The sequence below is a fragment of the Chiloscyllium plagiosum genome, unplaced genomic scaffold (genome assembly GCF_037043375.1).
Source record: "Chiloscyllium plagiosum isolate Xiang-an unplaced genomic scaffold, Cpla_swu_hap1 HiC_scaffold_16, whole genome shotgun sequence".
Lineage (NCBI taxonomy): Eukaryota > Metazoa > Chordata > Chondrichthyes > Orectolobiformes > Hemiscylliidae > Chiloscyllium > Chiloscyllium plagiosum.
Genome location: NW_028270154.1, coordinates 67,640,988 through 67,659,707, shown reverse-complemented (window position 1 = coordinate 67,659,707; position 18,720 = coordinate 67,640,988). Strand labels below are relative to the sequence as shown.

Below are 18,720 nucleotides of genomic sequence, written 5' to 3'. Positions count from 1 at the left end.
CATGGACAAGTTGGACTGAAGGACCTGTTTCTGTGCTACGCATCTCTATGACTCTAATTATATTCAGGCAATAAATGTTGGCCCAGCCATCGATGCCCATGTCCTGTGAATGGATATTAAAATGAAGCAAGTCTTGATTCCAGTCAGGTCATGCTGCCAGAGTTGGGGCAGTTTTGCCTCTGACGTTTCCATGGAAATATGGGTGATTCCATCATTGTTAAAACAAGAGCCTGTTGTTTTTCAACTTGTCATGCATCTAAACTTATATGCACTTCCTTTTTATGATAAGGAAATGGGAATTAAATAGGCTACCTCTCGAGATTCACCTGCATCTTTATTTTGTGCGATTTTCTGCAGAAAGGGCAATGATAAAACAGAATATGGCAATTATTGTTCATGAAGTGTCAACATAGAGTCGTACAGCATAGAAATGGATCCTTTGGTTGAACTAGTCCAAGCTGCCCATGTTCCCTAACCAAACTAGTTCCACCTCCAAAGCACTTGGTTCATATCCCTCCAAATCTTTCCTATTTAGATTAGATTTAGATTTAGATTAGATTACAGTGTGGAAACAGGCCCTTCGGCCCAACAAGTCCACACCGACCCGCCGAAGCGAAATCCACCCATATCCCTACATTTACCCCTTACCTAACACTACAGGCAATTTAGTATGGCCAATTCACCTGACCCTGCACATCTTTGGATGGTGGGAGGAAACCGGAGCACCCGGAGGAAACCCACGCAGACATGGGGAGAACGTGCAAACTCCACACAGTCAGTCGCCTGAGGCGGGAATTGAACCCGGGTCTCTGACGCTGTGAGACAGCAGTGCTAACCACTGTGCCACCGTGCCGCCTTATTCATGAACGTATCCAAATGTCTTTTAAACATTAGAGCTGTACCTACATCCATCACTTTTGCTCTGGCGGCTCATTCCACATATGAACAGCTCTCTGTGTAAAAAACTTACCCCACATGTCCTTATTAAATTTTTCTCCTCTCACCTTGAAAATATGCTCCCTTGTTTTGAACTCCTCCACCCGAGAGAAAAGACTTTGGTCATTCACCTTAGCTGTTCCTCTTATACTTTTATTACCTCGGTAAGGTCACCTCTCAACCTCCTACGCTCCAGTGTAAAATGTCTTTTCAGTCTATTTTTATATCTCAAACACTCCATTGCCAGCAACATCCTCATTTTTTTTAATGAACACTCTCCAGTTTAATAATATAACAGGGTGACCAGAACTGCACACAGTACTCCGGAAGAGGCCTCACCAATGTCCTGCACAACCTCAACATGATGTTCCAATGCACATATTCATAGATCTGAGTAATGAAAGCAAGCATGCGAAGTACTTTCCTAACCACCTTTCTTTGTATTCAATGCCAATTGCCCATTCCTGTCAAGTATCAGCATCAGAACGACTCACCCATGAGTGCTCAATGATAAAAGCTAGGAGTGAATAAAGCGCTGGATGGAACATGAGTTAGCAAGAAGAATTAGAGAACAAATATAAGGAAGGAGCCCTTGAAAGATAGCAGGACAGGTGATATGTATCATTACCATTGCAACCTAGATTTTAAGGATCCAGCTATGAGTCATAGAGTCATAGAGATGTACAGCATGGAAACAGACCCTGCGGTCCAACCTGTCCATGCCGACCAGATATCCCAACCTAATCTAGTCCCACCTGCCAGCATCCGGCCCATATCCTCCAAACCCTTCCTATTCATATTACCATCCAAATGCCTCTTAAATGTTGCAGTTGTACCAGCCTCCACCACTTCCTCTGCCAGCTCATTCCATACACGTACCACCCTCTGCGTGAAAACATTGCCCCTTAGGTCTCTTTTATATCTTTCCCCTCTCACCCTAAACCTATGCCCTCTAGTTCTGGACTTCCCGGTCCCAGGGAAAAGATTTTGTATATGTCCTTTCCATCAAACGCATATCCTAAGATTTTTTTTTCTAGCCTTGATCCTGTTGGAGCAACATCTCTGTGATACTCACAAAATCATAGCTGTCAATGTCAATCTGCGCTACAACCTCATCTACCTTGTTTCGTATGCTGCATGCATCTGAGTACAATATCTTTAAGTCCTGCGTTAACTGCCTCCTTTCTCATAGGTGCCCCCTTATCCGTTAGGGGCTGAAGTTCAGTTCTTGATCCTTTCCATACTCTCTATCCTAATATCTGAAAACTTCTATAACCTCTGCTGCACCCTCCTCTCCTTTAATGTTTTCCTTAATTTTCCATGCAATTGAACCCACGCCCCCCTGTTTGGTTAAAGCCGTATCCACATCCGAGTTATGCAATTTGCAAGGACTCTGATCCCAACCTGATCCAGGTGCAGTCTGTCTCACTGGAACAGCTCTCTCCTTCCCCAGTACTGGTGCCAATTTCCCATTAATTTCAAATAATCTTCTCCACACTGATCTTGGAGCCATGGGCTTATCTTTTAAATCTTGTTGACACTGCACCGATTAGCATATTCCCTCAGCAGAACCTCTTCCCTCTTTCTCCCGACATTGTTGGTACTTTTGTGGACCTCGACAACTGGATCTTTCTGATCCCACTCCAAGTTCCTCTGAAGCCCAGGTAAGACACCCTCAATCCAAGCACCAAGCAGAAACAAAGCTTTAGAACTCTTGATTCTGGACTGTCTATTCCCCTGACTATACAATCCCTGATGACAATTACGTTTCTCTTTTCTTCCCTGGTTTGAATCATGCCTTGTACCACCACGCTGTGATCAGTTTGCACATCCTCCTTACAGCCCCTCCTCGCATCCACACAGGGAGCAAGAATCCCAAAGCTGCTTGCCAGGGCTCCTTGGAACTATGCCTCTACCTGCCTCGCTCATGGTCAGACCCTCCTGTCTCTGACCACTGACTGAATTCGAAGTCATTAATCCAAGGGGAGCACTGCCTCCTGAAACATAGCATCCAGGTCACTCTCTCTGACGTGTCGCAGTGTTCGAAGCTCAGACTGCAGCTAATCAAATCTGAACTATTCTTCCTCAAGCAACCAACACTCGCTCCAGACGGGGTCACTACGGACCACAAAAAGGAACCACCAGTCCCCACATCATACAGAAACAATACATTAAGGGGTTTTTCATCTCCATGCTATCTACTTAGTTTTTAATTTGATTTTTAAAAAACATCCTTTTGATGTTTTACTTTGGAACCCATTTCCCTCATTTACCTTCAACCTGAAAGCAACCAATGACAGGCAGACAAATGTGTAGCTTTCACCAACCAATGAACATAGAACAGTACAGCACAGAACAGGCCCTTCAGCCCACGATGTTGTGCCGACCATTGATCCTCATGTATGCACCCTCAAATTTCTGTGACCATATGCATGTCCAGCAGTCTCTTAAATGTCCCCAATGACCTTGCTTCCACAACTGCTGCTGGCAATGCATTCCATGCTCTCACAACTCTCTGTGTAAAGAACCCACCTCTGACATCCCCTCTATACTTTCCTCCAACCACCTTAAAACTATGACCCCTCGTGTTAGCCATTTCTGCCCTGGAAAATAGTCTCTGGCTATCGACTCTATCTATGCCTCTCATTATCTTGTATACCTCAATTAGGTCCACTCTCTTCCTCCTTTTCTCCAATGAAAGAAGTCCGAGCTCAGTCAACCTCTGTCCAGGTTGACTGGATAAGATTTGAATGATAAGATAAGCCCTCCAGTCCAGGCAACATCCTGGTAAACCTCCTCTGAACCCTCTCCAAAGCATCCACATCTTTCCTATAATAGGGTGACCAGAACTGGACACAATATTCCAAGTGCGGTCTAACCAAAGTTTTATAGAGTTGCAACAAGATCTCATGACTCTTAAACTCAATCTCCCTGTTACTGAAAGCCAAAACACCATATGCTTTCTTAACAACCCTGTCCACTTGGGTCGCCATTTTAAGGAATCTATGTCCCTGCACACCAAGATCCCTCTGTTCCTTCACACTGCCAAGAATCCTATCCTTAATCCTGTACTCAGCTTTCAAATTCGACCTTCCAAAATGCATCACTTCGCATTTATCCAGGTTGAACTCCATCTGCCACCTCTCAGCCCATCTCTGCATCCTGTCAATGTCCCGCTGCAGCCTACAACAGCCAACTGTCAATGACACCTCCAACCTTTGTGTCGTCTGCAAACTTGCTGACCCATCCTTCAATCCCCTCATCCAAGTCATTAATAAAAATTACAAACAGTAGAGGCCCAAGGACAGAGCCCTGTGAACACCACTCACCACTGACTTCCAGGCAGAATATTTTCCTTCTACTACCACTCGCTCTCTTCTGGTGGCCAGCCAATTCTGTATCCGGACAGCTAAGTTCCTCTGTATCCCATTCCTCCTGACCTTCTGAATGAGCCTATCATGGGGAACCTTATCAAATGCCTTGCTGAAGTCCATATACACCACATCCACAGCTCAACCCTCATCAACTTTTCTAGTCACATCCTCAAAGAACTCGATAAGGTTTTGAGACATGACCTGCCCCTCACAAAACCGTGTTGACTGCATTTAGTCAAGCCATGCTCTTCCATATGGTCATGAATCCTATCCATCAGAATCCTTTCTAACACCTTGCAGATGACAGACGTGAGGCTTACTGGTCTGTAATTGCCGGGGATTTCCCTATTTCCTTTCTTGAAGAGAGGAATTACATTTGCCTCTCTCCAGTCCTCAGGTACAACTCCAGTGGAGAGCGAGAATGCAAAGGTCTTTGCAAGTGGAGAAGCAATTGCATTTCTCATTTCCCAAAGCAGCCGAGGACAAATCTGGTCCGGACCTGGCGACTTGTCAATCTTAATGTTTGACAAAATTTTCAGCACATCAGCTTCCTCTATCTCTATCCATTCCAGCATGCACACCTGCTCTTCAAAGGTTTTATTCACTACAAAGTTCATTTCTTTCGTAAAGACAGAAGCAAAAAACTCATTTAGGGCTTCCCCTACCTCCTCAGCCTCCACACATAAGTTCCCTATGCTATCCCTGATCGGCCCTACTCTTTCTTTGACCATTCTCTTATTCCTCTCATAAGTGTAAAATGCCTTTGTGTTCTCCCTAATCCGTTTTGCCAAGCCTTTCTCGTAGCCCCTCCTGGCTCTCCTCAGACCATTTTTGAGCTCCTTCCTCACCTGCCTGTAATCCTTTAGAGCTGAGCTTGACCCTAGCTTCCTCCACTTATGTAAGCTACCTTCTTCCTTTTGACGAGAAGCTCCACTGCTCTCATCATCCAAGTTTCCTTTACCTTACCCCTTCTTGCCTGTCTCAGAGGGACATATTTATTTATGATGACTCGCAACAACTGTTCCTTAAACAGTCTCCACGTGTCTATAGTGCCTTTACCATGGAACAATTGCTCCCAGTCCATGCTTCCTAACTCATGTCTAATCACATCATGGTTTCCTCTTCCCCAATTAAATATCCTCCCATTTTGCCTAATCTGCTCCTTCTCCATAGCTATGTAGAATGTGAGGCAGTTGTGGTCAATATCACCAAAATGCTCTCCCACCACAAGATCTGATACCTGCCCTGGCTCGTTTCAGAGCACCAAGTCTAGAATGGCCTCTCCCCTCGTTGGCCTGTCAATGTACTGAGTTAGGAAACCCTCCTGAACACACCTTACAAAAACAGCTCCATTAAAATCTTCTGTTCGAAGGAGGTTCCAATCAATATTAGGAAAGTTAAAGTCACCCATTACCACACCCCTACTACGTCCACACTTTTCCAAAATCTGCCAACCTACGCTTTCTTCCATCTCCCTGCTGCTGTTGGGGGGCCTGTAGTAAACCCCTAACGAGGTGACTGCTCCCTTGCTGTTCCTAATTTCCACCCATACTGACTCGGTAGGCAGATCTTCCTCGACAATGGAAGCTTCTGTAGCTGTGATACCCTCTCTGATTAGTAGTGCTACACCCCCTCCTCTTTTTCCCCCCTCCCTATTCTTTTTAAATGCTCTAAACCCTGGAACATCCAGCAACCATTCCTGCCCCTGAGAAACCCATGTCTCTGTTATGGCCACAACATCATAGCCCCAGGTACTGATCCATGCTCTAAGTTCATCACTTTTATTCCTGATAATTTTAACTGATCTCTTTAACTTTAACTGATCCCTTGGTTCCTTGCCAGGAAAATCCTTCTCACTAGAAGTCATGGCTTTTCTGTGACATCACTGTGTGTGTTATGCTGGGCCCCGACTCTGGGCTTCAATTGATCATTTTAAAAAGACCTTACAAACAACGAGCCAAGATATAAGCAAAAAGCATCTCCTGCCCTCTGCACCAAATTCTGGCACTGCCCACAAATTCCCCGAACTGTGTACTCACTCAGGCTCTCTCTCTCACTCCGGATGTGATCTCGCTTTCCTGACAGTGCGCAGTTTACCTTGAGTTCTCCGGTGGGAACGCAAGTGAGGTGACTGAGCAATTCTCCGGGCAGGAGAACGGTTTCTCTGCAGTGTGGGTTCGCTGGTGTACACGTAACTTGGATCAGTGAGCGAATCCCTTCCTGCAGTCAGAGTAGGTGAATGGCTTTTCTCCAGTGTGAGTTCTTTGGTGGGAACGCAAGTTCCCTAACTGACTGAATCCCTTCCCGCATTCAGGGCAGGTGAATGGTGTTTCTCCTGTATCAGTTCTCTGGTGTGAATGTAAGTGGGATAACTGAGTGAATGTTTTCCCACAGTCAGAGATGGTGTACAGTTTCTCTCCAGTGTGAGTTCGCTGGTGTGACTTTAAGTTCGTTAACTGACAATCTCTTCCCGCATTCAGAGTGGGTGAATGGTTTCTCTCCAGTGTGAATTCTCTGATGTTGATGCAAGTGTGTTAACTGAGCAAATCCCTATCCACATTCAGCACAGGTGAATAGTTTCTCTCCAGTGTGAGTTCTCTGGTGCCGAAGGAAAGTGGATGAATTAATGAATCTCTTCCCACACTCAGGACAGGGGAACAGTTTCTCTCCAGTGCAAGTTCTCTGGTGTTGCTGCAATTGGAGTAACTGACCACATCCCTTCCTGCGATCAGAGTGGGTAAATGGTTTCTCTCCAATGAGAGTTGTCTGATGTTTACGTAAGCTGGAAGACCAAGTGAATCCCTTTCCACGCACAGAGTAGGTGAATGGTTTCTCTCCAGCGTGAGTTCTCTCGTATTGCTGCAATAGGGATAACTGACCAAATCCCTTCCTGCGGTCAGAGTGGGTGAATGGTTTTTCTCCAGCATGAGTTCTCTGGTGTTGCGGCAATTGGGATAACTGACCAAATCCCTTCCTACGGTCAGAGTGGGTGGATGGTTTTTCTCCAGCATGAGTTCTCTGGTGTTGCGGCAATTGGGATAACTGATCAAATCCCTTCCTGCGTTCAGAGCGGGTGAACGGTTTTTCTCCAGTGCGAGTTCTCTGGTGCTGCTGCAATTGGGGTAACTGACCAAATCCCTTCCTGCGGTCAGAGTGGGTGAACGGTTTTGCTCCAGCGTGACTTTTCTGGTGCTGAAGTAAATTGGAGGAGTTACTGAATCTCTTCCCGCAGTCCGAGCAGGTCAATGTTTTTCCTCTGCTGTGATTTCCCTAGTGTTGATGTAAGTTGGATAACCGAGTGAATCTCTTCCCACACGCAGGACAGGGGAACGGTCTTTCTCCAGTGTGAGTTCTCTGGTGTGATTCTAAGTTGGATAACTGAGTGAATGTCTTCCCACACTCAGGGCAGGTGAATGGTTTCTTTCCAGTATGAGTTCTCTGGTGTTTAAGTAAGTTGGAGAACTGAGCAGATCCCTTCCTGCAGTCAAAACAGGTGTACGGTTCTTCTCCAGTGTGGGTTCTCTGGTTTGCTAACTGACTGAACCCCTTCCCACCTTCAGTACAGGTGTATGGTTTTTTCACCAGTGTGGGTTCACTGGTGTTGAAACAAGTGGGATAACTGAGCAAATCCTTTCCCACAGCTAGAGCACGTGAATGGTTTCTCTCCAGTGTGAATTCTCTGGTGCTCAGATAGAGAAGAAGCTTCTGAGAATTAGTGTGAGGAGATGGTTACATTGGAATTTCTTTTGCCCATGGATTTGATACAATGATAGATGGAACTTCAGAATTATGCTCCACATGGAATGTATGCCAGTTTTAAGTTTGTGGATGTAGGTTTGCTCACTGAGCTGGAAGGTTCATTTCCAGAAGTTTTGTCACCCTACTAGGTAACATCTTCAGTGGGCCTCTAAGCGAAGCACTGTTGATAATTCCTGCTTTCTATTTATATGTTTGGGTTTACCATGCAAGAACTGTAACAAACACTACATTGGACAAACAGGCAGAAAACTAGCCACCAGGATACATGAAAATCAACTAGCCACAAAACGACATGACCCCCTCTCACTAGTATCCTTACATACAGAGGATGAAGGATACCACTTCAACTGGGAAAACACATCCATTCTAGGACAAGCCAAACCGAGACATGCATGAGAATTCCTAGAAGCATAGCATTCCAACCGGAATTCTATCAACAAACACATCTAGTTAGACCACATTTACCACCCCCCTTGAAAAAGAACAGGAAATGACATCACCACAGGAAATGATGTCACCACAGGAAATTACATCACCAACCCAAAGAAACCCAAACATATAAATAGAAAGCAGGAACTATCAACAGTGCTTTACCCGGAGGCCCACTGCAGATGTTACCTAGTAGGGTGATGAAACATCTGGAAATGAACCTTTCAGCTCAGCGAGCAAACCTACATCCAGAACTTCAACCTGAGCTACAAATCTTCACAAAACTCGCTAAGTTTAAAGTTTATTAACAATGAAGTTTTCAATACTCTGAACTGTAAACGATCCTGTCACAGATGTTCACTGTCATTGGCAGTGCAGTATCTGTGGTGGATATGATCTGAATGTTAGCACAACATGTGAATGATTTCCCATTTGAATTTCAGCCACTCTTCCTGTATTGTATAGAGACAGAGAGTCATAGAGATGTACAGCATGGAAACAGACCCTTCGGTCCAACCCGTTCATGCCGACCAGATATCCCAAATCGATCTAGTCCCACCTGTCAGCGCCTGGCCCATATCCTTCCAAACCCTTCCTATTCATATACCCATCCAAATGCCTCTTAAATGTTGCAATTGTACCAGCCTCCACCACTTCCTCTGGCAGGTCATTTCATATACGTACCACCCTCTGCGTGAAAAAGTTGCCCCTTAGCTCTCTTTCATATCTTTCCCTTCTCACCATAAACCTATGCCCTCTAGTTCTGTACTCCCCGACCCCAGGGAAAAGACTTTGTCTATTTATCCTATCCATGCCCCTCATGATTTTGTAAACCTCTATAAGGTCACACCTCAGCCTCCGACACTCCAGGGAAAACAGCCCCACCCTGTTCAGCCTATCCCCATAGCTCAAATACTCCAACCCAGGTAACATCCTTTCTGAACACTTTCAACTTTCACAACATCTTTCCGATAGAAAGGAGACCAGAATTGCACGCAATATTTCAACAGTGACCTAACCAATGTCCTGTACAGCCGCAACATGATCTTCCAACTCCTGTACTCAATAGTCTGACCAATAAAGGAAAGCATACCAAATGCCTTCTTCACTATCCTATCTACCTGCGACTCCACTTTCAAGGAGCTATGAACCTGCACTCCAAGGTCTCTTTGTTCAGCAACACTCCCTAGGACCTTAGCATTAAGTGTATAAGTCCTGCTAAGATAGTAGAATGTCTCTGCAACTACCTGTCCTCGTGCCAGAGTCCAGTGGAAAGGTACTAAATATTTGCTGCAAAGATATCCTCTATTTGCCTAATTTTTTGCTGAAAGGTACCTCAGTGTAACATGACTGCTTCTCATAACAGTTCATCTTCAGCCAATTACACTTCTATGAAGCCTTCGTGTGCACATTTTCCATGTGATGGAAACTTGTTAGAATGAGAAAGAATAACAAGCTTTCCAAATTTTGGCCACAATTACAGTTTTGGCTGCAAAACAGAGTTTGATTTGCACAAGTTTTTTCCTGAAATCTTTCTCATAGTTTCTAATAACATTTCAAAATACATCAAATGCAAGCATCATAATGCAAGCACTGTACTCTGCTCATAGGCTAAATATAGAGATCAAATAACTGAATTAATAATCATAATTCAAGTTTTGTGAGGTTTCGCACTGAGTAACCTGGCTACTGCATTTCCTGTGTTCAATATTACACTTCAAAGTTACGTGATTGACTATAAATTGTATCGTGAACTCAGGGGAGGTGGGCAATGTCACTGGATGTCACTGCCCAGACTAATGTCTCTGGGGAGACATTTAAATTCCACCACTGCAGCAGATAGAAATTAATTTTGATGAATAAATCTGCAATTTTAAAAATCTAGTCTCAGCATTGCTGACCGTTATCGATTACTGTAAAAGACCCATCAAGTTCATTAAGGTCCTACGGGGAAGAAAATCTGTCTTCCTTACAGTATGACCTACCTGTGAGTCTTTCTTAGATTCCCCTACAGTGTGGAAACAGGCCCTTCGGCCCAACAAGTCCACACTGACCATCCGAAGAGCAACCCATCCAGACCCATTCCCCTAACTCTACGGGCAATTTAGCATGGCCAATTCACCTGACCTGCATATCATTGGACTGTGGGAGGAAACTGGAGCACCCGAAGGAAACCCACGCAGACACGGGGAGAATGTGCAAACTCCACACAGACAGAACGAGGGTGGGAATTGAACCCGGGTCTCTGGCGCTGTGAGGCAGCAGTGCTAACCACTGAGCCACCTTTCTTCCTTTCCTCTCTCTCTCTTCCCTCTCTGCTTTCCTCGGCTTTTAGTCATAATTCATTGATTCTTAGCTGTCCCTTGAAACTCTCAGCAAGTCACTCAGATAAAGGGAAGTTAGGAATGGACAACAAATACTAACTTTGGCAGGACATAGCATGTTGTGAACCTTGAAAGGGTTCAGAAATGATTTACAAGGATGTTGCCAGGCTTGAAGGGTTTGACCTATAGGGAGAGGCTGAATAGGTTGGAGCTGTTTTTCCTGGTGCATCAGGGACTATGGGGTTTATAAAATCTTGAGGGACATAGGTAGGGTAAATAGACAATTTCTGAAGAAGGGCTTATGTCCGAAACATCGATTCTCCTGCTCCTCGGATGCTGCCAGGCCTGCTGCGCCTTCCCAGCACCACACTTTTCAACAATAAATAGACAAGGTTCTTTCCCTGGGGTGGGGGAATCTAGGACGAGAGAGTAAATGTATAGGGTGAGAGAGTGAAAATTTAAAATGGACCGAAAGGGCAACTTTTTCATGCAGAAAGTGATGCCTGTATGGAATGAGTTACCAGAGGAAGTGGTGGAGGCTGGTATAATTGCAACATTTAAAAGGCATTTGGATGGATAAGTGAATAGGAAGGGTTTAGAGGAATATGGGCCAAATGCTGGTAAATGGGACTAGATTAGGTAAAGATATCTGGTTGGCAATAGACGAGTTGGACCTGTGTTGTATATCTCCATGACTCCAGAGGAGGTATGGTTAGTAAGTTTGCAGGTGACACTAAAATTGGAGGTGTCGTGGACAGTGAAGAAGGTTACCTCAGAGTACAACAGGATCTTGATCAGGTAGACCACTGGGCTGAGGAGTGGCAGATGGAGTTAATTTAGATAAATTTGGGATGCTGAATTTTGGAAAGGTAGATCAGTGCAGGACTTATACACTTAATAGTAAGGCCCTGGGGAGTGCTGTTGAACAAAGACACCTTGGAGTGCAAGTTCATAGTTCCTTAAAAGTGGAGGCACAGGTCGGCATGATAATGAAGAAGGTGTTTGATATGCTTGCCTTTATTGTTCAGAACATTGAGTATATGAGTTGGGAGGTCATGTTGAGGCTGTACAGGACATTGGTTCAGCCACTTTTGGAACATTGTCTGCAATTCTGGTCTCCCTGCTATCAGAAGGATGTTGTGGAACTTGAAAGGGTTCAGAAAGGATTTACAAGGATGTTGCCAGTGTTGGAGAGTTTGAACTACAGGGAGAGACTGAATGGGCTGGGGCTATTTTTCCTGGACTGTCAACAACTGAGGAATGACCTTATAGAGGTTTATAAAGTCATGAGTGGCATGGATCAGGTAAATAGGCAAGGTCTTTTCCCTGAGGTGGGGAGTCCAAAATGAAAGGGCAGAGTTTTAAGGTGAAAGGGGAAAGATATAAAAGATACCCAAAGGGCAACTTTTTCATGTGGGGGGTGTGGGGTGTATGTAATGAGCTGCCAGAGGAAGTGTAGAGGCTGGTTTGATTACAACATTTAAAAGGTATCTCGATGGGTATAATAATAGGAAGAGGTTAGTGGGATTTGGACCAAATGCGACTAAGATAGGATTGGCATGGATGAGTTTCAGCAAAGAGTCTGTTTCTATGCTTTATATCTCTATGATTCTGTGACTCACAATTCCATGAAAGAGGAGACCAAAATGCAGTATGTCCTATTTTTAAGCTTTTCTATTTTACTCAAGAGTTCTGTAGCGGTGTCTCAACACATTCTCATACTATTCTTTGAGCATGTCTTGCAAGTTATATTGACCTGTAATACACAAAGAGCTATTCCCTTCAAATTCTAAGTTTTGAAAAAGCACCAATAACGTGTTTAAATTCAAATGTACATTGATCTTGTTTGCATTTATACAGTGTTTCTTTTTATTGTGTTTTGTCAGACTCAGTGGTGGCTCAAATAGAAGAGCACTCTTCTAGTATCCAAATATTACTTTGCTGTCTCTTTCTGATTTGCATGTGTACAGTTCTCTGTATTCTATTCTAACCATGCAAAATGATTACTGTTTTCTCCACTGATTTCAATCAGGGAAACATTTGCAGCTCTGCATCTGGTTTAAGGCTAATTGGCTCAATTTAATTCAAATCATGTCAAACTAGATTCCTGAACAAAAGTCATCTGCTCTTTCCAATGCAAACCATTGAACCTAATTGTTACTTTTACTGACACCTTGTGCTGTTTCTCTTTTACATTTCAACAGTAAATGTGGAGTCATGCAAGATAAAGGACTTAGCCCGTGTGGTCATTTGCAAAGAAAAATAACAGTCCTGAAGTGACTGCATCTAGCTCTAGGTGATTGCACGAGTGGCGGGGGTGGGGGGGGGTAGAGGTGTTGGTAGGGTGGAGGGTCGGGGGCGGAGTGGATATGCACTTCTTTTCTTCAGTGAATGGTGCTATATCTTGTCTTTGATTTTCTGCATTCATTTCAAATCTCACTTGTGCAATTGAAAGTCAATTGGTCAATACCTTTATGTCTTTACTTTAAACAAATCTATTCTTTATTTTAATAAGAATGTAATACACAGGAACAGAAGTAGGCCATTTGGCTCATCAAATCTGCTCTAACATTCAATGTGATTATGGTTGATCTGATAATCCTCAATTCTACCTTCTTGTCTTACCCTCATAACCCTTGATTCTCTTACTCATTAAAAAAGTGCCCATCTCAGCTTTGAATATACATAATGATTAAACCTTGACAGTCTCTGTAGTAAAGAATTCCACAGATTCCTTATCCTCTGAGACAAAAATTTCTTCTTATCTCTACTGTAAATGGTGATCCCTTACACTGAGATTACGTTCTGTAGTCCTACAGACTTCGACAAGGGGAAACAATCTCTTGTCACAACTTACTCAGGCAGAACCCTAAAAATCAAACCCCACTATTCCTGGAGTCCTCACCAAACTATTTTTTTAATCAAAGGACCCAGAATCCCCAATTTACCTGAATGACAAATGTAGCTTAACAGAAATCATGGACTAAGTTTCTATACTTAAAAAATGTGATAACCCCGAGAAAGATCATGGGGATTCAAGGACTAATATTATTGTAGAGGTTATTGAGTAACAGTTCTTTTTGGAAATGGCAACAGACCATGCCCAGTTGGAACTCATCACATGAGCACTTTATAAAGCCAAACCAAGCCCTTTAACAGGTTTTGCAAGTCAATAATTCACTGGAAACATAGATGAGTTCCTGGTAGTAGTTAATAAATGAAAAGGATACCATATTTTTTTTTGATGAAAAAAAATGTTCAGTTGTTTGTAAAAGCATTTCTAAATGTAGAAAAAATCATGGCTGTATTTTGTGATAAACAATAAAAGATGTTCCATTCCAGTCAGGCTTCCTGAGTTATCACAACAAGAATTACCATTAGTTACAAATAAGTAGATTACAACTGCAGGTAAACATCTATGAATTGTTGACATGTAATTCCACTACCCTGTCTTTTTCCTATAAACCTTCATTCCCTTAATGATGTTTTAAAAAAATCTGTTTATTTCAGCCTTGATTAATGATCAAGTTTCAACAGCCCACATATTTACTAGCCTCTGACAGTAAAAATTCTCCCCATCTCTGTTTTATATGTGTTTTTAAAATTATTTATTAATTTCTTTAACTGCTGCACTCCACCTGCTATGGGTTGACCCACAATGCCATGAGGGAGGGAATGCCAGGATTTTGACACAGCCACATGAAGAAATGGTGATATATTTCCAAGTCAGGATAGTGAGTGGTTTGGAGGGAAACTTGAATGTTGTGGTTTTCCCACATATCTGCTGCCCTTGTCCTTGTAGATGGAAGTAGTTGTGGGTTTGGAAGGTGCTGCATAAGAATCCTTGAATTTCTGCAGTGCACCTTGTGGACAGTACCCACTACTGCTACTAAACGTCAGTGGTGGAGGAAGTGGATGCTTGTGGAGGTAGTTGAAAAATGTGGTGCTGGGAAAACACAGCAGGCCAGGCAGCATCCGAGGAGCAGGAGAATAGATGTTTCGGGCATAAGCCCTTCTTCAGTACCAAGCAAGCATGCCTGCTTTGTCCTGGATGGCGTCAAGCATCTTGAGTGTTGTTGGGGCTGCACTCATCCAGGTAAGTGAGGAGTATATCATCACACTCCTGACTTTTGCCTTGTGGACAGGCTTTGAGGATTCACGAGGTGAGGTACTTGCCATAGTATTCCTAGCTTCTAACCTGCTGTTGTAGCTAGTGTATTTAACTGGTGAGTCTAGTTGAGTTTCTAGTCAATGATAACTCCCAGGATGTTGATAATGGGGGATTCAATGATAGGAGGGCTGTGGTTATTGGTGATGGTCACAACCTGGCATTTGTGTGGCATGAATCTTACTTTCCACTTGTCAGCCCGAGCCTGGATATTGTCCAAATCTTGTTGCATTTGAATATGGACTGCTTCAGTATCTGAGGAGTTGTGAATTGTACTGAAAATTGTGTGCTCTTTAGTGAATATCCTCCCTGTAAGTTATCTGAAAGAATAATGGGGTGGTTATAGGAGGGGATTTTAACTTTCCAAATGTAAACTAGGACTGCCATAGTGTTAAGGGAGAGGAATTTATTAAATGTGTACAAGAAAAAATTCTGATTTACTGTGTGGATGTACCTACCAGACAAGGTGCAAAACTTGACATACTCTTGGGAAATAAGGAATATAGGTGACTGAGGCATCGGGGGGAACACTTTGGAGCCAGTGACCATAATTCTATTAGTTTAAAATAGTGTTAGAAAAGGATGGAATGGATCTAAAAGTTAAAGTTCTAAATTGAAGTTTGCAAATTTTAATGGCATTAAACAAGAACTTTCAAAAGTTGATTGGAACAGATGTTCACAGCTAAAGGGATGGCTGGAAAGCCTTCAAAAATGAGATAACAAGAGACCAGAGACAGTATGTTCCTGTTAGAGTGGAGGGCAAAACTGATAAGTACCTATATAGAGAATGTTGGATGACTACAGATATTGAGGTTTTGGCCAAGAATAAAAAGGAAACATATTTCAGGTATAGACAGCAGAAATTAAGTTATTCTCAAGAAGGGTATAAAAGCAGTAGGAGTAGACTTAAGAGGTGAATCAGGAGGGCAAAAAGGGGACATGAGATAGCTTAGAAAAATAGGGTTAAAGAGAATCCAAAAGGATTCTACAAATACATTAAAGACAAAAGGGCAACTCGAGAGAGAATAGTGCCCGATAAAGACCATAAGGCCACTAATTTGTGGTACAACGGGAGATGGGAGAGATATTAAATCAGTATTTTGCATCAGTATTTACTGTGGAGAAGGATTTGGAAGATAGAGAATGTGGGGAAAATAAATAGCGACATCTTGAAAAATATCCACATTCCAGAGGAGGACATGCTGGGTGACTTAAATGCATAAAAGTAGTTACATTCCTGGAACCTGTTCAAGCACACACTAGAACTCGGTGGGAAGCTAGAGAAAAGATTGCTGGGCCCCTTGCTGAGATATTTGTATCATCAATAGCCAAAGGCAAAGTGCCAGAAGGCTGGAAGTTCACGAATGTGGTGCCATTATTTCAGTAAGGTGGTAAGGAAACAACAGGGAACTATAAATAGTTACCCTGATATCAGTGGTGGGCAGGTTATTGGAGGGAATCCTGAGGGACAGGATTTACATGTATTGGAAAGACAAGGACTGATTAGGGATAGTCAATATGGCTTTGTGCATGGGAAATCATGTCTCGCGAATTTGATTCAGTTTTTTAAAGATGTAACAAAGAGAATTGGTGAGGGCAGAGCGGTGGACGTGATCTATATGCATTTCAATAAGACGTTCAACAAGGTTCCTCATTAGAGACTGGTTAGCAAGGTTAGATCACTCACAGTATAGGGAGAACTAGCTATTTGAATACAGACCTGGCTTGATGATAGAGGACAGACAGGTGGAGGGTTGCTTTTCAGATTGGACCTGTGACCAGCGGAGTGCCACTAGGTTAGTTGCTGGGTCCACAGCTTTTGGTCATTTTTATAAATGATTTGGATGTGAACATAAGAGGTATATTGAATACATTTGCAGATGACATCAAAATTGGAGGTGATGTGGACAGTGTAATCACAGTGTATGTGACAGGTTACCAGGTTACCACAGAGTACAATGAGATCTTGACCAGATGGGACAATGGATTGAAGAGCTTAATTTAGATAAATGTGAGGTTCTGCATATTGGAAAGGCAAATCAGAGCAGGACTTATACACTTAATGGTATGGTCATTGGGAATATTGTTAAACAAGGAGAACTTGGAGTGCAGCTTCATTATTCATTGAAAGTGGAATCACAGGTAGATAGGATAGTGAAGAAGGCGGTTGATATGCTTGTCTTTATTGGCATTGAGTATAGAAGTTGAGAGGTCATGTTGCAGCTGTATAGGACATTGGTTAGGTCATAGTGGACTTCAACAGTTTCCTCATTTCCCCTTCCCCCACCTCACCCTAGTTCCAAACTTCCAGCTCAACACTGTCCCCATGACTTGTCCGGACTTGTCCTACCTTCCTATCTCCTTTTCCACCTATCCACTCCACCCTCTCCTCCCTGACCTATCACCTTCATCCCCTCCCCCACTCACCCAATGTACTCTATGCTACTTTCTCGCCACCCCCACACTCCTCTAGCTTATCTCTCCACACTTCAGGCTCACTGCCTTTATTCCCGATGAAGGGCTTTTGTCCGAAACGTCGATTTCACTGCTCCTTGGATGCTGCCTGAACTGCTGTGCTCTTCCAGCACCACTAATCCAGAATCTGGTTTCCAGCATCTGCAGTTATTGTTTTTACACCATTGAAATATTGCATGCAATTCTGTTCTCCCTGCTATAGAAAGGATGTTGTGAAACTTGAAAAGGTTCAGAAAATATTTACAAGATGTTGCCAGTGTTGGGGGTTTTGACCTATAGGGAGAAGCTGTATAGGCTGGACTATTTTCCCTGAAGTGTCAAAGGCTGTGGGGTAACCTTACAAAATCATGAGGGTCATGCATCAGGTAAAGAGCCTCCCCCAAGGGAAGGACTTGGGGGAGTCCAAAACTAGAGGGCATAGGTTTAAGGTGAGAGGAGAAAAATTTAAAAGGGACCCAAGGGGCAAATGTTTCACACAGAGGATATATTGAATAAGCTGCCAGAGGAAGTGGTGGAGGATGGTACAATTACAATAGTCAAAAAACATCTGGATGGGTATTTGAATGGGAAGGGTTTAGCTGGATATAGGCCAGATGCTGGTGAATGAGACTAGATTTATTTAGGATATCAAATCGGCACAGATGAATTGGACAGAAGGATCTATTTCCGTGCTGTTTATCTCTATGGCTCTATGACTTCTGACATTATGACTGAGGGAATGTCATTGATGAAACAGCTGAAGATGTTTGGACCTAGGACACTACCATGAGAGACTCGTGCAGAGATGTTCTGGAGCTGAAATGACTGACCTCCAATGACCACAGCCAGCTTCCTATGCATCAAATTTAACTCCATCCACTGGATGTGCCCTGATAGAATAGAAATTTATTGTCACATATCCTCAATATGTATAGTGAAAAATTTATACATCGCCATTTACAGTTGCCAATTACAGTAACTAAGCACAGCTTCTTTTGTTATAAGATCTGTTTCAGAAATAAAATGTCCAGAAGAGTTCAGTGCAGCAGATCACGCTGGCACTTAGCTTCTAATCCACACCAGGCTCTGGCTCCACTTTGTACCGGTGACACACTATGCTGGGAGGCTGCTGCAGGAGGCTGGAAGGTCACCATGCCATGATGGGAGGCCACTGTGCCAGGCTGGGACTCGTCACCAAATGCCAGAAATTATGGCTTGCTGAAGGCTGGGAATGTCGCCCACTGGAGGCCCCAAATTGTCACCAGAAGTTGACAAT

At 43.3% G+C, this 18,720-nt stretch overlaps 1 pseudogene; it reads right to left on the bottom strand.

Moving 5' to 3' along the window:
• Nucleotides 1-6,511: 6,511 nt before the first annotated feature.
• Nucleotides 6,512-8,019, bottom strand: LOC148147567 (uncharacterized; annotated as a pseudogene).
• Between the last annotated feature and the right edge of the window lie 10,701 nt (nt 8,020-18,720).